Below are 21,618 nucleotides of genomic sequence, written 5' to 3'. Positions count from 1 at the left end.
TGAGAAAAAGTTTTGTTTCCAAAAACTACACTTTTTAAACATCATGCTAAACGTCATTGCATCCTCTTTCGATTCATGGAACTGGCACGCGTATTCGACAAACAGTACGCAGGATACTACTGTCTGAACTTCCGCAAAGGTACAAAGAGTAACGAATTCAAATATCGATTACAGGGACTATTATTCTGCAAATCGAACGTTCTTTACCCTGGTACATATCTACATGATAAAAACTACAAAACAAATGCTAGGAAACGCAGTTTTTAAAGTACACTGCATACGAGGAAAAAATCTGAATACACCCGGGGCTTTGTGATTTTTCCATATTTGAGAAAAAGTTTTGTTTCCAAAAACTACACTTTTTAAACATCATGCTAAACGTCATTGCATCCTCTTTCGATTCATGGAACTGGCACGCGTATTCGACAAACAGTACGCAGGATACTACTGTCTGAACTTCCGCAAAGGTACAAAGAGTAACGAATTCAAATATCGATTACAGGGACTATTATTCTGCAAATCGAACGTTCTTTACCCTGGTACATATCTACATGATAAAAACTACAAAACAATTGCTAGGAAACGCAGTTTTTAAAGTACACTGCATTCGAGGAAAAAATCTGAATACACCTGGGGCTTTGTGATTTTTCCATATTTGAGAAAAAGTTTTGTTTCCAAAAACTACACTTTTTAAACATCATGCTAAACGTCATTGCATCCTCTTTCGATTCATGGAACTGGCACGCGTATTCGACAAACAGTACGCGAGATACTACTGTCTGAACTTCCGCAAAGGTAGAAAGAGTAACGAATTCAAATATCGATTACAGGGACTATTATTCTGCAAATCGAACGTTCTTCACCCTGGTACATATCTACATGATAAAAACTACAAAACAAATGCTAGGAAACGCAGTTTTTAAAGTACACTGCATTCGAGGAAAAAATCTGAATACACCTGGGGCTTTGTGATTTTTCCATATTTGAGAAAAAGTTTTGTTTCCAAAAACTACACTTTTTAAACATCATGCTAAACGTCATTGCATCCTCTTTCGATTCATGGAACTGGCACGCGTATTCGACAAACAGTACGCGAGATACTACTGTCTGAACTTCCGCAAAGGTACAAAGAGTAACGAATTCAAATATCGATTACAGGGACTATTATTCTGCAAATCGAACGTTCTTTACCCTGGTACATATCTACATGATAAAAACTACAAAACAAATGCTAGGAAACGCAGTTTTTAAAGTACACTGCATTCGAGGAAAAAATCTGAATACACCCGGGGCTTTGTGATTTTTCCATATTTGAGAAAAAGTTTTGTTTCCAAAAACTACACTTTTTAAACATCATGCTAAACGTCATTGCATCCTCTTTCGATTCATGGAACTGGCACGCGTATTCGACAAACAGTACGCAGGATACTACTGTCTGAACTTCCGCAAAGGTACAAAGAGTAACGAATTCAAATATCGATTACAGGGACTATTATTCTGCAAATCGAACGTTCTTTACCCTGGTACATATCTACATGATAAAAACTACAAAACAAATGCTAGGAAACGCAGTTTTTAAAGTACACTGCATTCGAGGAAAAAATCTGAATACACCCGGGGCTTTGTGATTTTTCCATATTTGAGAAAAAGTTTTGTTTCCAAAAACTACACTTTTTAAACATCATGCTAAACGTCATTGCATCCTCTTTCGATTCATGGAACTGGCACGCGTATTCGACAAACAGTACGCAGGATACTACTGTCTGAACTTCCGCAAAGGTACAAAGAGTAACGAATTCAAATATCGATTACAGGGACTATTATTCTGCAAATCGAACGTTCTTTACCCTGGTACATATCTACATGATAAAAACTACAAAACAATTGCTAGGAAACGCAGTTTTTAAAGTACACTGCATTCGAGGAAAAAATCTGAATACACCTGGGGCTTTGTGATTTTTCCATATTTGAGAAAAAGTTTTGTTTCCAAAAACTACACTTTTTAAACATCATGCTAAACGTCATTGCATCCTCTTTCGATTCATGGAACTGGCACGCGTATTCGACAAACAGTACGCAGGATACTACTGTCTGAACTTCCGCAAAGGTACAAAGAGTAACGAATTCAAATATCGATTACAGGGACTATTATTCTGCAAATCGAACGTTCTTTACCCTGGTACATATCTACATGATAAAAACTACAAAACAATTGCTAGGAAACGCAGTTTTTAAAGTACACTGCATTCGAGGAAAAAATCTGAATACACCTGGGGCTTTGTGATTTTTCCATATTTGAGAAAAAGTTTTGTTTCCAAAAACTACACTTTTTAAACATCATGCTAAACGTCATTGCATCCTCTTTCGATTCATGGAACTGGCACGCGTATTCGACAAACAGTACGCGAGATACTACTGTCTGAACTTCCGCAAAGGTAGAAAGAGTAACGAATTCAAATATCGATTACAGGGACTATTATTCTGCAAATCGAACGTTCTTCACCCTGGTACATATCTACATGATAAAAACTACAAAACAAATGCTAGGAAACGCAGTTTTTAAAGTACACTGCATTCGAGGAAAAAATCTGAATACACCTGGGGCTTTGTGATTTTTCCATATTTGAGAAAAAGTTTTGTTTCCAAAAACTACACTTTTTAAACATCATGCTAAACGTCATTGCATCCTCTTTCGATTCATGGAACTGGCACGCGTATTCGACAAACAGTACGCGAGATACTACTGTCTGAACTTCCGCAAAGGTACAAAGAGTAACGAATTCAAATATCGATTACAGGGACTATTATTCTGCAAATCGAACGTTCTTTACCCTGGTACATATCTACATGATAAAAACTACAAAACAAATGCTAGGAAACGCAGTTTTTAAAGTACACTGCATTCGAGGAAAAAATCTGAATACACCCGGGGCTTTGTGATTTTTCCATATTTGAGAAAAAGTTTTGTTTCCAAAAACTACACTTTTTAAACATCATGCTAAACGTCATTGCATCCTCTTTCGATTCATGGAACTGGCACGCGTATTCGACAAACAGTACGCAGGATACTACTGTCTGAACTTCCGCAAAGGTACAAAGAGTAACGAATTCAAATATCGATTACAGGGACTATTATTCTGCAAATCGAACGTTCTTTACCCTGGTACATATCTACATGATAAAAACTACAAAACAAATGCTAGGAAACGCAGTTTTTAAAGTACACTGCATTCGAGGAAAAAATCTGAATACACCCGGGGCTTTGTGATTTTTCCATATTTGAGAAAAAGTTTTGTTTCCAAAAACTACACTTTTTAAACATCATGCTAAACGTCATTGCATCCTCTTTCGATTCATGGAACTGGCACGCGTATTCGACAAACAGTACGCAGGATACTACTGTCTGAACTTCCGCAAAGGTACAAAGAGTAACGAATTCAAATATCGATTACAGGGACTATTATTCTGCAAATCGAACGTTCTTTACCCTGGTACATATCTACATGATAAAAACTACAAAACAAATGCTAGGAAACGCAGTTTTTAAAGTACACTGCATTCGAGGAAAAAATCTGAATACACCCGGGGCTTTGTGATTTTTCCATATTTGAGAAAAAGTTTTGTTTCCAAAAACTACACTTTTTAAACATCATGCTAAACGTCATTGCATCCTCTTTCGATTCATGGAACTGGCACGCGTATTCGACAAACAGTACGCAGGATACTACTGTCTGAACTTCCGCAAAGGTACAAAGAGTAACGGATTCAAATATCGATTACAGGGACTATTATTCTGCAAATCGAACGTTCTTTACCCTGGTACATATCTACATGATAAAAACTACAAAACAAATGCTAGGAAACGCAGTTTTTAAAGTACACTGCATTCGAGGAAAAAATCTGAATACACCCGGGGCTTTGTGATTTTTCCATATTTGAGAAAAAATTTTGTTTCCAAAAACTACACTTTTTAAACATCATGCTAAACGTCATTGCATCCTCTTTCGATTCATGGAACTGGCACGCGTATTCGACAAACAGTAAGCAGGAAACTACTGTCTGAACTTCCGCAAAGGTACAAAGAGTAACGAATTCAAATATCGATTACAGGGACTATTATTCTGCAAATCGAACGTTCTTTACCCTGGTACATATCTACATGATAAAAAGTACAAAACAAATGCTAGGAAACGCAGTTTTTAAAGTACAGTGCATTCGAGGAAAAAATCTGAATACACCCGGGGCTTTGTGATTTTTCCATATTTGAGAAAAAGTTTTGTTTCCAAAAACTACACTTTTTAAACATCATGCTAAACGTCATTGCATCCTCTTTCGATTCATGGAACTGGCACGCGTATTCGACAAACAGTACGCAGGATACTACTGTCTTAACTTCTGCAAAGGTACAAAGAGTAACGAATTCAAATATCGATTACAGGGACTATTATTCTGCAAATCGAACGTTCTTTACCCTGGTACATATCTACATGATAAAAACTACAAAACAAATGCTAGGAAACGCAGTTTTTAAAGTACACTGCATTCGAGGAAAGAATCTGAATACACCCGGGGCTTTGTGATTTTTCCATATTTGAGAAAAAGCTTTGTTTCCAAAAACTACACTTTTTAAACATCATGCTAAACGTCATTGCATCCTCTTTCGATTCATGGAACTGGCACGCGTATTCGACAAACAGTGCGCAGGATACTACTGTCTGAACTTCCGCAAAGGTACAAAGAGTAACGAATTCAAATATCGATTACAGGGACTATTATTCTGCAAATCGAACGTTCTTTACCCTGGTACATATCTACATGATAAAAACTACAAAACAAATGCTAGGAATCGCAGTTTTTAAAGTACACTGCATTCGAGGAAAAAATCTGAATACACCCGGGGCTTTGTGATTTTTCCATATTTGAGAAAAAATTTTGTTTCCAAAAACTACACTTTTTAAACATCATGCTAAACGTCATTGCATCCTCTTTCGATTCATGGAACTGGCACGCGTATTCGACAAACAGTACGCAGGATACTACTGTCTGATCTTCCGCAAAGGTACAAAGAGTAACGAATTCAAATATCGATTACAGGGACTATTATTCTGCAAATCGAACGTTCTTTACCCTGGTACATATCTACATGATAAAAACTACAAAACAAATGATAGGAAACGCAGTTTTTAAAGTGCACTGCATTCGAGGAAAAAATCTGAATACACCCGGGGCTTTGTGATTTTTCCATATTTGAGAAAAAGTTTTGTTTCCAAAAACTACACTTTTTAAACATCATGCTAAACGTCATTGCGTCCTCTTTCGATTCATGGAACTGGCACGCTTATTCGACAAACAGTACGCAGGATACTACTGTCTTAACTTCCGCAAAGGTACAAAGAGTAACGAATTCAAATATCGATTACAGGGACTATTATTCTGCAAATCGAACGTTCTTTACCCTGGTACATATCTACATGATAAAGACTACAAAACAAATGCTACGAAACGCAGTTTTTAAAGTACACTGCATTCGAGGAAAACATCTGAATACACCCGGGGCTTTGTGATTTTTCCACATTTGAGAAAAAGCTTTGTTTCCAAAAACTACACTTTCTAAACATCATGCTAAACGTCATTGCATCCTCTTTCGATTCATGGAACTGGCACGCGTATTCGACAAACAGTACGCAGGATACTACTGTCTGAATTTCCGCAAAGGTACAAAGAGTAACGAATTCAAATATCGATTACAGGGACTATTATTCTGCAAATCGAACGTTCTTTACTCTGGTACATATCTACATGATAAAAACTACAAAACAAATGCTAGGAAACGCAGCTTTAAAAGTACAGTGCATTCGAGGAAAAAATCTGAATACACCCGGGGCTTTGTGATTTTTCCATATTTGAGAAAAAGTTTTGTTTCCAAAAACTACACTTTTTAAACATCATGCTAAACGTCATTGCATCCTCTTTCGATTCATGGAACTGGCACGCGTATTCGACAAACAGTACGCAGGATACTACTGTCTGAATTCCCGCAAAGGTACAAAGAGTAACGAATTCAAATATCGATTACAGGGACTATTATTCTGCAAATCGTACGTTCTTTACCCTGGTACATATCTACATGATAAAAACTACAAAACAAATGCTAGGAAACGCAGTTTTTAAAGTACAGTGCATTCGAGGAAAAAATCTGAATACACCCGGGGCTTTGTGATTTTTCCATATTTGAGAAAAAGTTTTGTTTCTCAAAAACTACACTTTTTAAACATCATGCTAAACGTCATTGCATCCTCTTTCGATTCATGGAACTGGCACGCGTATTCGACAAACAGTACGCAGGATACTACTGTCTGAACTTCCGCAAAGGTACAAAGAGTAACGAATTCAAATATCGATTACAGGGACTATTATTCTGCAAATCGAACGTTCTTTACCCTGGTACATATCTACATGATAAAAACTACAGAACAAATGCTAGGAAACGCAGTTTTAAAAGTACACTGCATTCGAGGAAAAAATCTGAATACACCCGGGGCTTTGTGATTTTTCCATATTTGAGAAAAAACTTTGTTTCCAAAAACTACACTTTTTAAACATCATGCTAAACGTCATTGCATCCTCTTTCGATTCATGGAACTGGCACGCGTATTCGACAAACAGTACGCAGGATACTACTGTCTGAACTTCAGCAAAGGTACAAAGAGTAACGAATTCAAATATCGATTACAGGGACTATTATTCTGCAAATCGAACGTTCTTTACCCTGGTACATATCTACATGATAAAAACTACAAAACAAATGCTAGGAAACGCAGTTTTAAAAGTACAGTGCATTCGAGGAAAAAATCTGAATACACCCGATGCTTTGTGATTTTTCCATATTTGAGAAAAAGTTTTGTTTCCAAAAACTACACTTTTTAAACATCATGCTAAACGTCATTGCATCCTCTTTCGATTCATGGAACTGGCACGCGTATTCAACAAACAGTACGCAGGATACTACTGTCTGAACTTCTGCAAAGGTACAAAGAGTAACGAATTCAAATATCGATTACAGGGACTATTATTCTGCAAATCGAACGTTCTTTACCCTGGTACATATCTACATGATAAAAACTACAAAACAAATGCTAGGAAACGCAGTTTTTAAAGTACACTGCATTCGAGGAAAAAATCTGAATACACCCGGGGCTTTGTGAATTTTCCATATTTGAGAAAAAGTTTTGTTTCCAAAAACTACACTTTTTAAACATCATGCTAAAGGTCATTGCATCCTCTTTCGATTCATGGAACTGGCACGCGTATTCGACAAACAGTACGCAGGATACTACTGTCTGAACTTCCGCAAAGGTACAAAGAGTAACGAATTCAAATATCGATTACAGGGACTATTATTCTGCAAATCGAACGTTCTTTACCCTGGTACATATCTACATGATAAAAACTACAAAACAAATGCTAGGAAACGCAGTTTTTAAAGTACACTGCATACGAGGAAAAAATCTGAATACACCCGGGGCTTTGTGATTTTTCCATATTTGAGAAAAAGTTTTGTTTCCAAAAACTACACTTTTTAAACATCATGCTAAACGTCATTGCATCCTCTTTCGATTCATGGAACTGGCACGCGTATTCGACAAACAGTACGCAGGATACTACTGTCTGAACTTCCGCAAAGGTACAAAGAGTAACGAATTCAAATATCGATTACAGGGACTATTATTCTGCAAATCGAACGTTCTTTACCCTGGTACATATCTACATGATAAAAACTACAAAACAATTGCTAGGAAACGCAGTTTTTAAAGTACACTGCATTCGAGGAAAAAATCTGAATACACCTGGGGCTTTGTGATTTTTCCATATTTGAGAAAAAGTTTTGTTTCCAAAAACTACACTTTTTAAACATCATGCTAAACGTCATTGCATCCTCTTTCGATTCATGGAACTGGCACGCGTATTCGACAAACAGTACGCGAGATACTACTGTCTGAACTTCCGCAAAGGTAGAAAGAGTAACGAATTCAAATATCGATTACAGGGACTATTATTCTGCAAATCGAACGTTCTTCACCCTGGTACATATCTACATGATAAAAACTACAAAACAAATGCTAGGAAACGCAGTTTTTGAAGTACATTGCATTCGAGGAAAAAATCTGAATACACCCGGGGCTTTGTGATTTTTCCATATTTGAGAAAAAGTTTTGTTTCCAAAAACTACACTTTTTAAACATCATGCTAAACGTCATTGCATCCTCTTTCGATTCATGGAACTGGCACGCTTATTCGACAAACAGTACGCAGGATACTACTGTGTTAACTTCCGCAAAGGTACAAAGAGTAACGAATTCAAATATCGATTACAAGGACTATTATTCTGCAAATCGAACGTTCTTTACTCTGGTACATATCTACATGATAAAAACTACAAAACAAATGCTAGGAAACGCAGCTTTAAAAGTACAGTGCATTCGAGGAAAAAATCTGAATACACCCGGGGCTTTGTGATTTTTCCATATTTGAGAAAAAGTTTTGTTTCCAAAAACTACACTTTTTAAACATCATGCTAAACGTCATTGCATCCTCTTTCGATTCATGGAACTGGCACGCGTATTCGACAAACAGTACGCAGGATACTACTGTCTGAATTCCCGCAAAGGTACAAAGAGTAACGAATTCAAATATCGATTACAGGGACTATTATTCTGCAAATCGTACGTTCTTTACCCTGGTACATATCTACATGATAAAAACTACAAAACAAATGCTAGGAAACGCAGTTTTTAAAGTACAGTGCATTCGAGGAAAAAATCTGAATACACCCGGGGCTTTGTGATTTTTCCATATTTGAGAAAAAGTTTTGTTTCTCAAAAACTACACTTTTTAAACATCATGCTAAACGTCATTGCATCCTCTTTCGATTCATGGAACTGGCACGCGTATTCGACAAACAGTACGCAGGATACTACTGTCTGAACTTCCGCAAAGGTACAAAGAGTAACGAATTCAAATATCGATTACAGGGACTATTATTCTGCAAATCGAACGTTCTTTACCCTGGTACATATCTACATGATAAAAACTACAGAACAAATGCTAGGAAACGCAGTTTTAAAAGTACACTGCATTCGAGGAAAAAATCTGAATACACCCGGGGCTTTGTGATTTTTCCATATTTGAGAAAAAACTTTGTTTCCAAAAACTACACTTTTTAAACATCATGCTAAACGTCATTGCATCCTCTTTCGATTCATGGAACTGGCACGCGTATTCGACAAACAGTACGCAGGATACTACTGTCTGAACTTCAGCAAAGGTACAAAGAGTAACGAATTCAAATATCGATTACAGGGACTATTATTCTGCAAATCGAACGTTCTTTACCCTGGTACATATCTACATGATAAAAACTACAAAACAAATGCTAGGAAACGCAGTTTTAAAAGTACAGTGCATTCGAGGAAAAAATCTGAATACACCCGATGCTTTGTGATTTTTCCATATTTGAGAAAAAGTTTTGTTTCCAAAAACTACACTTTTTAAACATCATGCTAAACGTCATTGCATCCTCTTTCGATTCATGGAACTGGCACGCGTATTCGACAAACAGTACGCGAGATACTACTGTCTGAACTTCCGCAAAGGTAGAAAGAGTAACGAATTCAAATATCGATTACAGGGACTATTATTCTGCAAATCGAACGTTCTTCACCCTGGTACATATCTACATGATAAAAACTACAAAACAAATGCTAGGAAACGCAGTTTTTGAAGTACATTGCATTCGAGGAAAAAATCTGAATACACCCGGGGCTTTGTGATTTTTCCATATTTGAGAAAAAGTTTTGTTTCCAAAAACTACACTTTTTAAACATCATGCTAAACGTCATTGCATCCTCTTTCGATTCATGGAACTGGCACGTTTATTCGACAAACAGTACGCAGGATACTACTGTCTGAACTTCCGCAAAGGTACAAAGAGTAACGAATTCAAATATCGATTACAGGGACTATTATTCTGCAAATCGAACGTTCTTTACCCTGGTAAATATCTACATGATAAAAACTACAAAACAAATGCTAGGAAACGCAGTTTTTAAAGTACACTGCATTCGAGGAAAGAATCTGAATACACCCGGGGCTTTGTGATTTTTCCATATTTGAGAAAAAGTTTTGTTTCCAAAAACTACACTTTTTAAACATCATGCTAAACGTCATTGCATCCTCTTTCGATTCATGGAACTGGCACGCGTATTCGACAAACAGTACGCAGGATACTACTGTCTGAACTTCCGCAAAGGTACAAAGAGTAACGAATTCAAATATCGATTACAGGGACCATTATTCTGCAAATCGAACGTTCTTTACCCTGGTACATATCTACATGATAAAAACTACAAAACAAATGCTAGGAAACGCAGTTTTTAAAGTACACTGCATTCGAGGAAAAAATCTGAATACACCCGGGGCTTTGTGATTTTTCCATATTTGAGAAAAAGTTTTGTTTCCAAAAACTACACTTTTTAAACATCATGCTAAACGTCATTGCATCCTCTTTCGATTCATGGAACTGGCACGCGTATTCGACAAACAGTACGCAGGATACTACTGTCTTAACTTCTGCAAAGGTACAAAGAGTAACGAATTCAAATATCGATTACAGGGACTATTATTCTGCAAATCGAACGTTCTTTACCCTGGTACATATCTACATGATAAAAACTACAAAACAAATGCTAGGAAACGCAGTTTTTAAAGTACACTGCATTCGAGGAAAAAATCTGAATACACCCGGGGCTTTGTGATTTTTCCATATTTGAGAAAAAGTTTTGTTTCCAAAAACTACACTTTTTAAACATCATGCTAAACGTCATTGCATCCTCTTTCGATTCATGGAACTGGCACGCGTATTCGACAAACAGTACGCAGGATACTACTGTCTGAACTTCCGCAAAGGTACAAAGAGTAACGAATTCAAATATCGATTACAGGGACTATTATTCTGCAAATCGAACGTTCTTTACCCTGGTACATATCTACATGATAAAAACTACAAAACAAATGCTAGGAAACGCAGTTTTTAAAGTACACTGCATCCGAGGAAAAAATCTGAATACACCCGGGGCTTTGTGATTTTTCCATATTTGAGAAAAAATTTTGTTTCCAAAAACTACACTTTTTAAACATCATGCTAAACGTCATTGCATCCTCTTTCGATTCATGGAACTGGCACGCGTATTCGACAAACAGTACGCAGGATACTACTGTCTGATCTTCCGCAAAGGTACAAAGAGTAACGAATTCAAATATCGATTACAGGGACTATTATTCTGCAAATCGAACGTTCTTTACCCTGGTACATATCTACATGATAAAAACTACAAAACAAATGCTAGGAAACGCAGTTTTTAAAGTACACTGCATTCGAGGAAAAAATCTGAATACACCCGGGGCTTTGTGATTTTTCCATATTTGAGAAAAAGTTTTGTTTCCAAAAACTACACTTTTTAAACATCATGCTAAACGTCATTGCATCCTCTTTCGATTCATGGAACTGGCACGCTTATTCGACAAACAGTACGCAGGATACTACTGTCTGAACTTCCGCAAAGGTACAAAGAGTAACGAATTCAAATATCGATTACAGGGACTATTATTCTGCAAATCGAACGTTCTTTACCCTGGTACATATCTACATGATAAAAACTACAAAACAAATGCTAGGAAACGCAGTTTTTAAAGTACACTGCATTCGAGGAAAAAATCTGAATACACCCGGGGCTTTGTGATTTTTCCACATTTGAGAAAAAGCTTTGTTTCCAAAAACTACACTTTCTAAACATCATGCTAAACGTCATTGCATCCTCTTTCGATTCATGGAACTGGCACGCGTATTCGACAAACAGTACGCAGGATACTACTGTCTGAATTTCCGCAAAGGTACAAAGAGTAACGAATTCAAATATCGATTACAGGGACTATTATTCTGCAAATCGAACGTTCTTTACCCTGGTACATATCTACATGATAAAAACTACAAAACAAATGCTAGGAAACGCAGCTTTAAAAGTACAGTGCATTCGAGGAAAAAATCTGAATACACCCGGGGCTTTGTGATTTTTCCATATTTGAGAAAAAGTTTTGTTTCCAAAAACTACACTTTTTAAACATCATGCTAAACGTCATTGCATCCTCTTTCGATTCATGGAACTGGCACGCGTATTCGACAAACAGTACGCAGGATACTACTGTCTGAATTCCCGCAAAGGTACAAAGAGTAACGAATTCAAATATCGATTACAGGGACTATTATTCTGCATATCGAACGTTCTTTGCCCTGGTACATATCTACATGATAAAACTACAAAACAAATGCTAGGAAACGCAGCTTTAAAAGTACAGTGCATTCGAGGAAAAAATCTGAATACACCCGTTGCTTTGTGATTTTTCCATATTTGAGAAAAAGTTTTGTTTCCAAAAACTACACTTTTTAAACATCATGCTAAACGTCATTGCATCCTCTTTCGATTCATGGAACTGGCACGCGTATTCGACAAACAGTACGCAGGATACTACTGTCTGAACTTCCGCAAAGGTACAAAGAGTAACGAATTCAAATATCGATTACAGGGACTATTATTCTGCAAATCGAACGTTCTTTACCCTGGTACATATCTACATGATAAAAACTACAAAACAAATGCTAGGAAACGCAGTTTTAAAAGTACACTGCATTCGAGGAAAAAATCTGAATACACCCGATGCTTTGTGATTTTTCCATATTTGAGAAAAAGTTTTGTTTCCAAAAACTACACTTTTTAAACATCATGCTAAACGTCATTGCATCCTCTTTCGATTCATGGAACTGGCACGCGTATTCGACAAACAGTACGCAGGATACTACTGTCTGAATTCCCGCAAAGGTACAAAGAATAACGAATTCAAATATCGATTACAGGGACTATTATTCTGCAAATCGAACGTTCTTTACCCTGGTACATATCTACATGATAAAAACTACAAAACAAATGCTAGGAAACGCAGTTTTTAAAGTACAGTGCATTCGAGGAAAAAATCTGAATACACCCGATGCTTTGTGATTTTTCCATATTTGAGAAAAATTTTTGTTTCCAAAAACTACACTTTTTAAACATCATGCTAAACGTCATTGCATCCTCTTTTGATTCATGGAACTGGCACGCGTATTCGACAAACAGTACGCAGGATACTAGTGTCTGAATTCCCGCAAAGGTACAAAGAGTAACGAATTCAAATATCGATTACAGGGACTATTATTCTGCAAATCGAACGTTCTTTACCCTGGTACATATCTACATGATAAAAACTACAAAACAAATGCTAGGAAGCGCAGTTTTTAAAGTACACTGCATTCGAGGAAAAAATCTGAATACACCCGGGGCTTTGTGATTTTTCGATATTTGAGAAATAGTTTTGTTTCCAAAAACTACACTTTTTAAACATCATGCTAAACGTCATTGCATCCTCTTTCGATTCATGGAACTGGCACGCGTATTCGACAAACAGTACGCAGGATACTACTGTCTGAACTTCCGCAAAGGTACAAAGAGTAACGAATTCAAATATCGATTACAGGGATTATTAGTCTGCAAATCGAACGTTCTTTACCCTGGTACATATCTACATGTTAAAAACTACAAAACAAATGCTAGGAAACGCAGTTTTAAAAGAACAGTGCATTCGAGGAAAAAATCTGAATACACCCGGGGCTTTGTGATTTTTCCATATTTGAGAAAAAGTTTTGTTTCCAAAAACTACACTTTTTAAACATCATGCTAAACGTCATTGCATCCTCTTTCGATTCATGGAACTGGCACGCGTATTCGACAAACAGTACGCAGGATACTACTGTATGAACTTCCGCAAAGGTACAAAGAGTAACGAATTCAAATATCGATTACAGGGACTATTATTCTGCAAATCGAACGTTCTTTACCCTGGTACATATCTACATGATAAAAACTACAAAACAAATGCTAGGAAACGCAGTTTTTAAAGTACACTGCATTCGAGGAAAAAATCTGAATACACCCGGGGCTTTGTGATTTTTCTATATTTGAGAAAAAGTTTTGTTTCCAAAAACTACACTTTTTAAACATCATGCTAAACGTCATTGCATCCTCTTTCGATTCATGGAACTGGCACGCGTATTCGACAAACAGTACGCAGGATACTACTGTCTGAATTCCCGCAAAGGTACAAAGAGTAACGAATTCAAATATCGATTACAGGGACTATTATTCTGCAAATCGAACGTTCTTTACCCTGGTACATATCTACATGATAAAAACTACAAAACAAATGCTAGGAAACGCAGTTTTAAAAGAACAGTGCATTCGAGGAAAAAATCTGAATACACCCGGGGCTTTGTGAATTTTCCATATTTGAGAAAAAGTTTTGTTTCCAAAAACTACACTTTTTAAACATCATGCTAAACGTCATTGCATCCTCTTTCGATTCATGGAACTGGCACGCGTATTCGACAATCAGTAAGCAGGATACTACCGTCAGAACTTCCGCAAAGGTACAAAGAGTAACGAATTCAAATATCGATTACAGGGACTATTATTCTGCAAATCGAACGTTCTTTACCCTGGTACATATCTACATGATAAAAACTACAAAACAAATGCTAGGAAACGCAGTTTTTAAAGTACACTGCATTCGAGGAAAAAATCTGAATACACCCGGGGCTTTGTGATTTTTCGATATTTGAGAAATAGTTTTGTTTCCAAAAACTACACTTTTTAAACATCATGCTAAACGTCATTGCATCCTCTTTCGATTCATGGAACTGGCACGCGTATTCGACAAACAGTACGCAGGATACTACTGTCTGAACTTCCGCAAAGGTACAAAGAGTAACGAATTCAAATATCGATTACAGGGATTATTATTCTGCAAATCGAACGTTCTTTACCCTGGTACATATCTACATGTTAAAAACTACAAAACAAATGCTAGGAAACGCAGTTTTAAAAGAACAGTGCATTCGAGGAAAAAATCTGAATACACCCGGGGCTTTGTGATTTTTCCATATTTGAGAAAAAGTTTTGTTTCCAAAAACTACACTTTTTAAACATCATGCTAAACGTCATTGCATCCTCTTTCGATTCATGGAACTGGCACGCGTATTCGACAAACAGTACGCAGGATACTACTGTATGAACTTCCGCAAAGGTACAAAGAGTAACGAATTCAAATATCGATTACAGGGACTATTATTCTGCAAATCGAACGTTCTTTACCCTGGTACATATCTACATGATAAAAACTACAAAACAAATGCTAGGAAACGCAGTTTTTAAAGTACACTGCATTCGAGGAAAAAATCTGAATACACCCGGGGCTTTGTGATTTTTCTATATTTGAGAAAAAGTTTTGTTTCCAAAAACTACACTTTTTAAACATCATGCTAAACGTCATTGCATCCTCTTTCGATTCATGGAACTGGCACGCGTATTCGACAAACAGTACGCAGGATACTACTGTCTGAATTCCCGCAAAGGTACAAAGAGTAACGAATTCAAATATCGATTACAGGGACTATTATTCTGCAAATCGAACGTTCTTTACCCTGGTACATATCTACATGATAAAACTACAAAACAAATGCTAGGAAACGCAGTTTTTAAAGTACACTGCATTCGAGGAAAAAATCTGAATACACCCGGGGCTTTGTTATTTTTCCATATTTGAGAAAAAGTTTTGTTTCCAAAAACTACACTTTTTAAACATCATGCTAAACGTCATTGCATCCTCTTTCGATTCATGGAACTGGCACGCGTATTCGACAAACAGTATGCAGGATACTACTGTCTGAATTCCCGCAAAGGTACAAAGAGTAACCAATTCAAATATCGATTACAGGGACTATTATTCTGCAAATCGAACGTTCTTTACCCTGGTACATATCTACATGATAAAAACTACAAAACAAATGCTAGGAAACGCTGTTTTTAAAGTACACTGCATTCGAGGAAAAAATCTGAATACACCCGACGCTTTGTGATTTTTCCATATTTGAGAAAAAGTTTTGTTTCCAAAAACTACACTTTTTAAACATCATGCTAAACGTCATTGCATCCTCTTTCGATTCATGGAACTGGCACGCGTATTCGACAAACAGTACGCAGGATACTACTGTATGAACTTCCGCAAAGGTACAAAGAGTAACGAATTCAAATATCGATTACAGGGACTATTATTCTGCAAATCGAACGTTCTTTACCCTGGTACATATCTACATGATAAAACTACAAAACAAATGCTAGGAAACGCAGTTTTTAAAGTACACTGCATTCGAGGAAAAAATCTGAATACACCCGGGGCTTTGTTATTTTTCCATATTTGAGAAAAAGTTTTGTTTCCAAAAACTACACTTTTTAAACATCATGCTAAACGTCATTGCATCCTCTTTCGATTCATGGAACTGGCACGCGTATTCGACAAACAGTATGCAGGATACTACTGTCTGAATTCCCGCAAAGGTACAAAGAGTAACCAATTCAAATATCGATTACAGGGACTATTATTCTGCAAATCGAACGTTCTTTACCCTGGTACATATCTACATGATAAAAACTACAAAACAAATGCTAGGAAACGCTGTTTTTAAAGTACACTGCATTCGAGGAAAAAATCTGAATACACCCGACGCTTTGTGATTTTTCCATATTTGAGAAAAAGTTTTGTTTCCAAAAACTACACTTTTTAAACATCATGCTAAACGTCATTGCATCCTCTTTCGATTCATGGAACTGGCACGCGTATTCGACAAACAGTACGCAGGATACTACTGTATGAACTTCCGCAAAGGTACAAAGAGTAACGAATTCAAATATCGATTACAGGGACTATTATTCTGCAAATCGAACGTTCTTTACCCTGGTACATATCTACATGATAAAAACTACAAAACAAATGCTAGGAAACGCAGTTTTTAAAGTACACTGCATTCGAGGAAAAAATCTGAATACACCCGGGGCTTTGTGATTTTTCTATATTTGAGAAAAAGTTTTGTTTCCAAAAACTACACTTTTTAAACATCATGCTAAACGTCATTGCATCCTCTTTCGATTCATGGAACTGGCACGCGTATTCGACAAACAGTACGCAGGATACTACTGTCTGAATTCCCGCAAAGGTACAAAGAGTAACGAATTCAAATATCGATTACAGGGACTATTATTCTGCAAATCGAACGTTCTTTACCCTGGTACATATCTACATGATAAAACTACAAAACAAATGCTAGGAAACGCAGTTTTTAAAGTACACTGCATTCGAGGAAAAAATCTGAATACACCCGGGGCTTTGTTATTTTTCCATATTTGAGAAAAAGTTTTGTTTCCAAAAACTACACTTTTTAAACATCATGCTAAACGTCATTGCATCCTCTTTCGATTCATGGAACTGGCACGCGTATTCGACAAACAGTACGCAGGATACTACTGTCTGAATTCCCGCAAAGGTACAAAGAGTAACCAATTCAAATATCGATTACAGGGACTATTATTCTGCAAATCGAACGTTCTTTACCCTGGTACATATCTACATGATAAAAACTACAAAACAAATGCTAGGAAACGCTGTTTTTAAAGTACACTGCATTCGAGGAAAAAATCTGAATACACCCGACGCTTTGTGATTTTTCCATATTTGAGAAAAAGTTTTGTTTCCAAAAACTACACTTTTTAAACATCATGCTAAACGTCATTGCTTCCTCTTTCGATTCATGGAACTGGCACGCGTATTCGACAATCAGTAAGCAGGATACTACTGTCTGAACTTCCGCAAAGGTACAAAGAGTAACGAATTCAAATATCGATTACAGTGACTATTATTCTGCAAATCGAACGTTCTTTACCCTGGTACATATCTACATGATAAAAACTACAAAACAAATGCTAGGAAACGCAGTTTTTAAAGTACAGTGCATTCGAGGAAAAAATCTGAATACACCCGGGGCTTTGTGAATTTTCCATATTTGAGAAAAAGTTTTGTTTCCAAAAACTACACTTTTTAAACATCATGCTAAACGTCATTGCATCCTCTTTCGATTCATGGAACTGGCACGCGTATTCGACAATCAGTAAGCAGGATACTACCGTCAGAACTTCCGCAAAGGTACAAAGAGTAACGAATTCAAATATCGATTACAGGGACTATTATTCTGCAAATCGAACGTTCTTTACCCTGGTACATATCTACATGATAAAAACTACAAAACAAATGCTAGGAAACGCAGTTTTTAAAGTACACTGCATTCGAGGAAAAAATCTGAATACACCCGGGGCTTTGTGAATTTTCCATATTTGAGAAAAAGTTTTGTTTCCAAAAACTACACTTTTTAAACATCATGCTAAACGTCATTGCATCCTCTTTCGATTCATGGAACTGGCATGCGTATTCGACAAACAGTACGCAGGATACTATTGTCTGAACTTCCGCAAAGGTACAAAGAGTAACGAATTCAAATATCGATTACAGGGACTATTATTCTGCAAATCGAACGTTCTTTACCCCGGTACATATCTACATGATAAAAACTACAAAACAAATGCTAGGAAACGCAGATTTTAAAGTACACTGCATTCGAGGAAAAAATCTGAATACACCCGGGGCTTTGTGATTTTTCCATATTTGAGAAAAAGTTTTGTTTCCAAAAACTACACTTTTTAAACATCATGCTAAACGTCATTGCATCCTCTTTCGATTCATGGAACTGGCACGTGTATTCGACAAACAGTACGCAGGATACTACTGTCTGAACTTCCGCAAAGGTACAAAGAGTAACGAATTCAAATATCGATTACAGGGACTATTATTCTGCAAAGCGGACGTTCTTTACCCTGGTACATATCTACATGATAAAAACTACAAAACAAATGCTAGGAAAGGCAGTTTTTAAAGTACAGTGCATTCGAGGAAAAAATCTGAATACACCCGGGGCTTTGTGAATTTTCCATATTTGAGAAAAAGTTTTGTTTCCAAAAACTACACTTTTTAAACATCATGCTAAACGTCATTGCATCCTCTTTCGATTCATGGAACTGGCGCGCGTATTCGACAAACAGTACGCAGGATACTACTGTCTGAACTTCCGCAAAGGTACAAAGAGTAACGAATTCAAATATCGATTACAGGGACTATTATTCTGCAAATCGAACGTTCTTTACCCTGGTACATATCTACATGATAAAAACTACAAAACAAATGCTAGGAAACGCAGTTTTAAAAGTACACTGCATTCGAGGAAAAAATCTGAATACACCCGGGGCTTTGTGATTTTTCCATATTTGAGAAAAAGATTTGTTTCCCAAAAATACACTTTTTAAACATCATGCTAAACGTCATTGCATCCTCTTTCGATTCATGGAACTGGCACGCGTATTCGACAAACAGTACGCAGGATACTACTGTCTGAACTTCCGCAAAGGTACAAAGAGTAACGAATTCAAATATCGATTACAGGGACTATTATTCTGCAAATCGAACGTTCTTTACCCTGGTACATATCTACATGATAAAAACTACAAAACAAATGCTAGGAAACGCAGTTTTTAAAGTACACTGCATTCGAGGAAAAAATCTGAATACACCCGGGGCTTTGTGATTTTTCCATATTTGAGAAAAAGTTTTGTTTCCAAAAACTACACTTTTTAAACATCATGCTAAACGTCATTGCATCCTCTTTCGATTCATGGAACTGGCACGCGTATTCGACAAACAGTACGCAGGATACTACTGTCTGAACTTCCGCAAAGGTACAAAGAGTAACGAATTCAAATATCGATTACAGGGACTATTATTCTGCAAATCGGACGTTCTTTACCCTGGTACATATCTACATGATAAAAACTACAAAACAAATGCTAGGAAACGCAGTTTTTAAAGTACACTGCATTCGAGGAAAAAATCTGAATACACCCGGGGCTTTGTGAATTTTCCATATTTGAGAAAAAGTTTTGTTTCCAAAAACTACACTTTTTAAACATCATGCTAAACGTCATTGCATCCTCTTTCGATTCATGGAACTGGCACGCGTATTCGACAAACAGTACGCAGGATACTACTGTCTGAACTTCCGCAAAGGTACAAAGAGTAACGAATTCAAATATCGATTACAGGGACTATTATTCTGCAAATCGAACGTTCTTTACCCTGGTACATATCTACATGATAAAAACTACAAAACAAATGCTAGGAAACGCAGTTTTTAATGTACACTGCATTCGAGGAAAAAATCTGAATACACCCGGGGCTTTGTGATTTTTCCATATTTGAGAAAAAGTTTTGTTTCCAAAAACTACACTTTTTAAACATCATGCTAAACGTCATTGCATCCTCTTTCGATTCATGGAACTGGCACGCGTATTCGACAAACAGTACGCAGGATACTACTGTCTGAACTTCCGCAAAGGTACAAAGAGTAACGAATTCAAATATCGATTACAGGGACTATTATTCCGCAAATCGAACGTTCTTTACCCCGGTACATATCTACATGATAAAAACTACAAAACAAATGCTAGTAAACGCAGTTTTAAAAGTACAGTGCATTCGAGGAAAAAATCTGAATACACCCGATGCTTTGTGATTTTTCCATATTTGAGAAAAAGTTTTGTTTCCAAAAACTACACTTTTAAACATCATGCTAAACGTCATTGCATCCTCTTTCGATTCATGGAACTGGCACACGTATTCGACAAACAGTACGCAGGATACTACTGTCTGAACTTCCGCAAAGGTACAAAGAGTAACGAATTCAAATATCGATTACAGGGACTATTATTCTGCAAATCGGACGTTCTTTACCCTGGTACATATCTACATGATAAAAACTACAAAACAAATGCTAGGAAACGCAGTTTTTAAAGTACACTGCATTCGAGGAAAAAATCTGAATACACCCGGGGCTTTGTGAATTTTCCATATTTGAGAAAAAGTTTTGTTTCCAAAAACTACACTTTTTAAACATCATGCTAAACGTCATTGCATCCTCTTTCGATTCATGGAACTGGCACGCGTATTCGACAAACAGTACGCAGGATACTACTGTCTGAACTTCCGCAAAGGTACAAAGAGTAACGAATTCAAATATCGATTACAGGGACTATTATTCTGCAAATCGAACGTTCTTTACCCTGGTACATATCTACATGATAAAAACTACAAAACAAATGCTAGGAAACGCAGTTTTTAATGTACACTGCATTCGAGGAAAAAATCTGAATACACCCGGGGCTTTGTGATTTTTCCATATTTGAGAAAAAGTTTTGTTTCCAAAAACTACACTTTTTAAACATCATGCTAAACGTCATTGCATCCTCTTTCGATTCATGGAACTGGCACGCGTATTCGACAAACAGTACGCAGGATACTACTGTCTGAACTTCCGCAAAGGTACAAAGAGTAACGAATTCAAATATCGATTACAGGGACTATTATTCCGCAAATCGAACGTTCTTTACCCCGGTACATATCTACATGATAAAAACTACAAAACAAATGCTAGTAAACGCAGTTTTAAAAGTACAGTGCATTCGAGGAAAAAATCTGAATACA

Source organism: Schistocerca gregaria, chromosome 11 (assembly GCF_023897955.1).
Source record: "Schistocerca gregaria isolate iqSchGreg1 chromosome 11, iqSchGreg1.2, whole genome shotgun sequence".
NCBI lineage: Eukaryota > Metazoa > Arthropoda > Insecta > Orthoptera > Acrididae > Schistocerca > Schistocerca gregaria.
Note: the sequence above shows the minus strand (reverse complement) of the source record.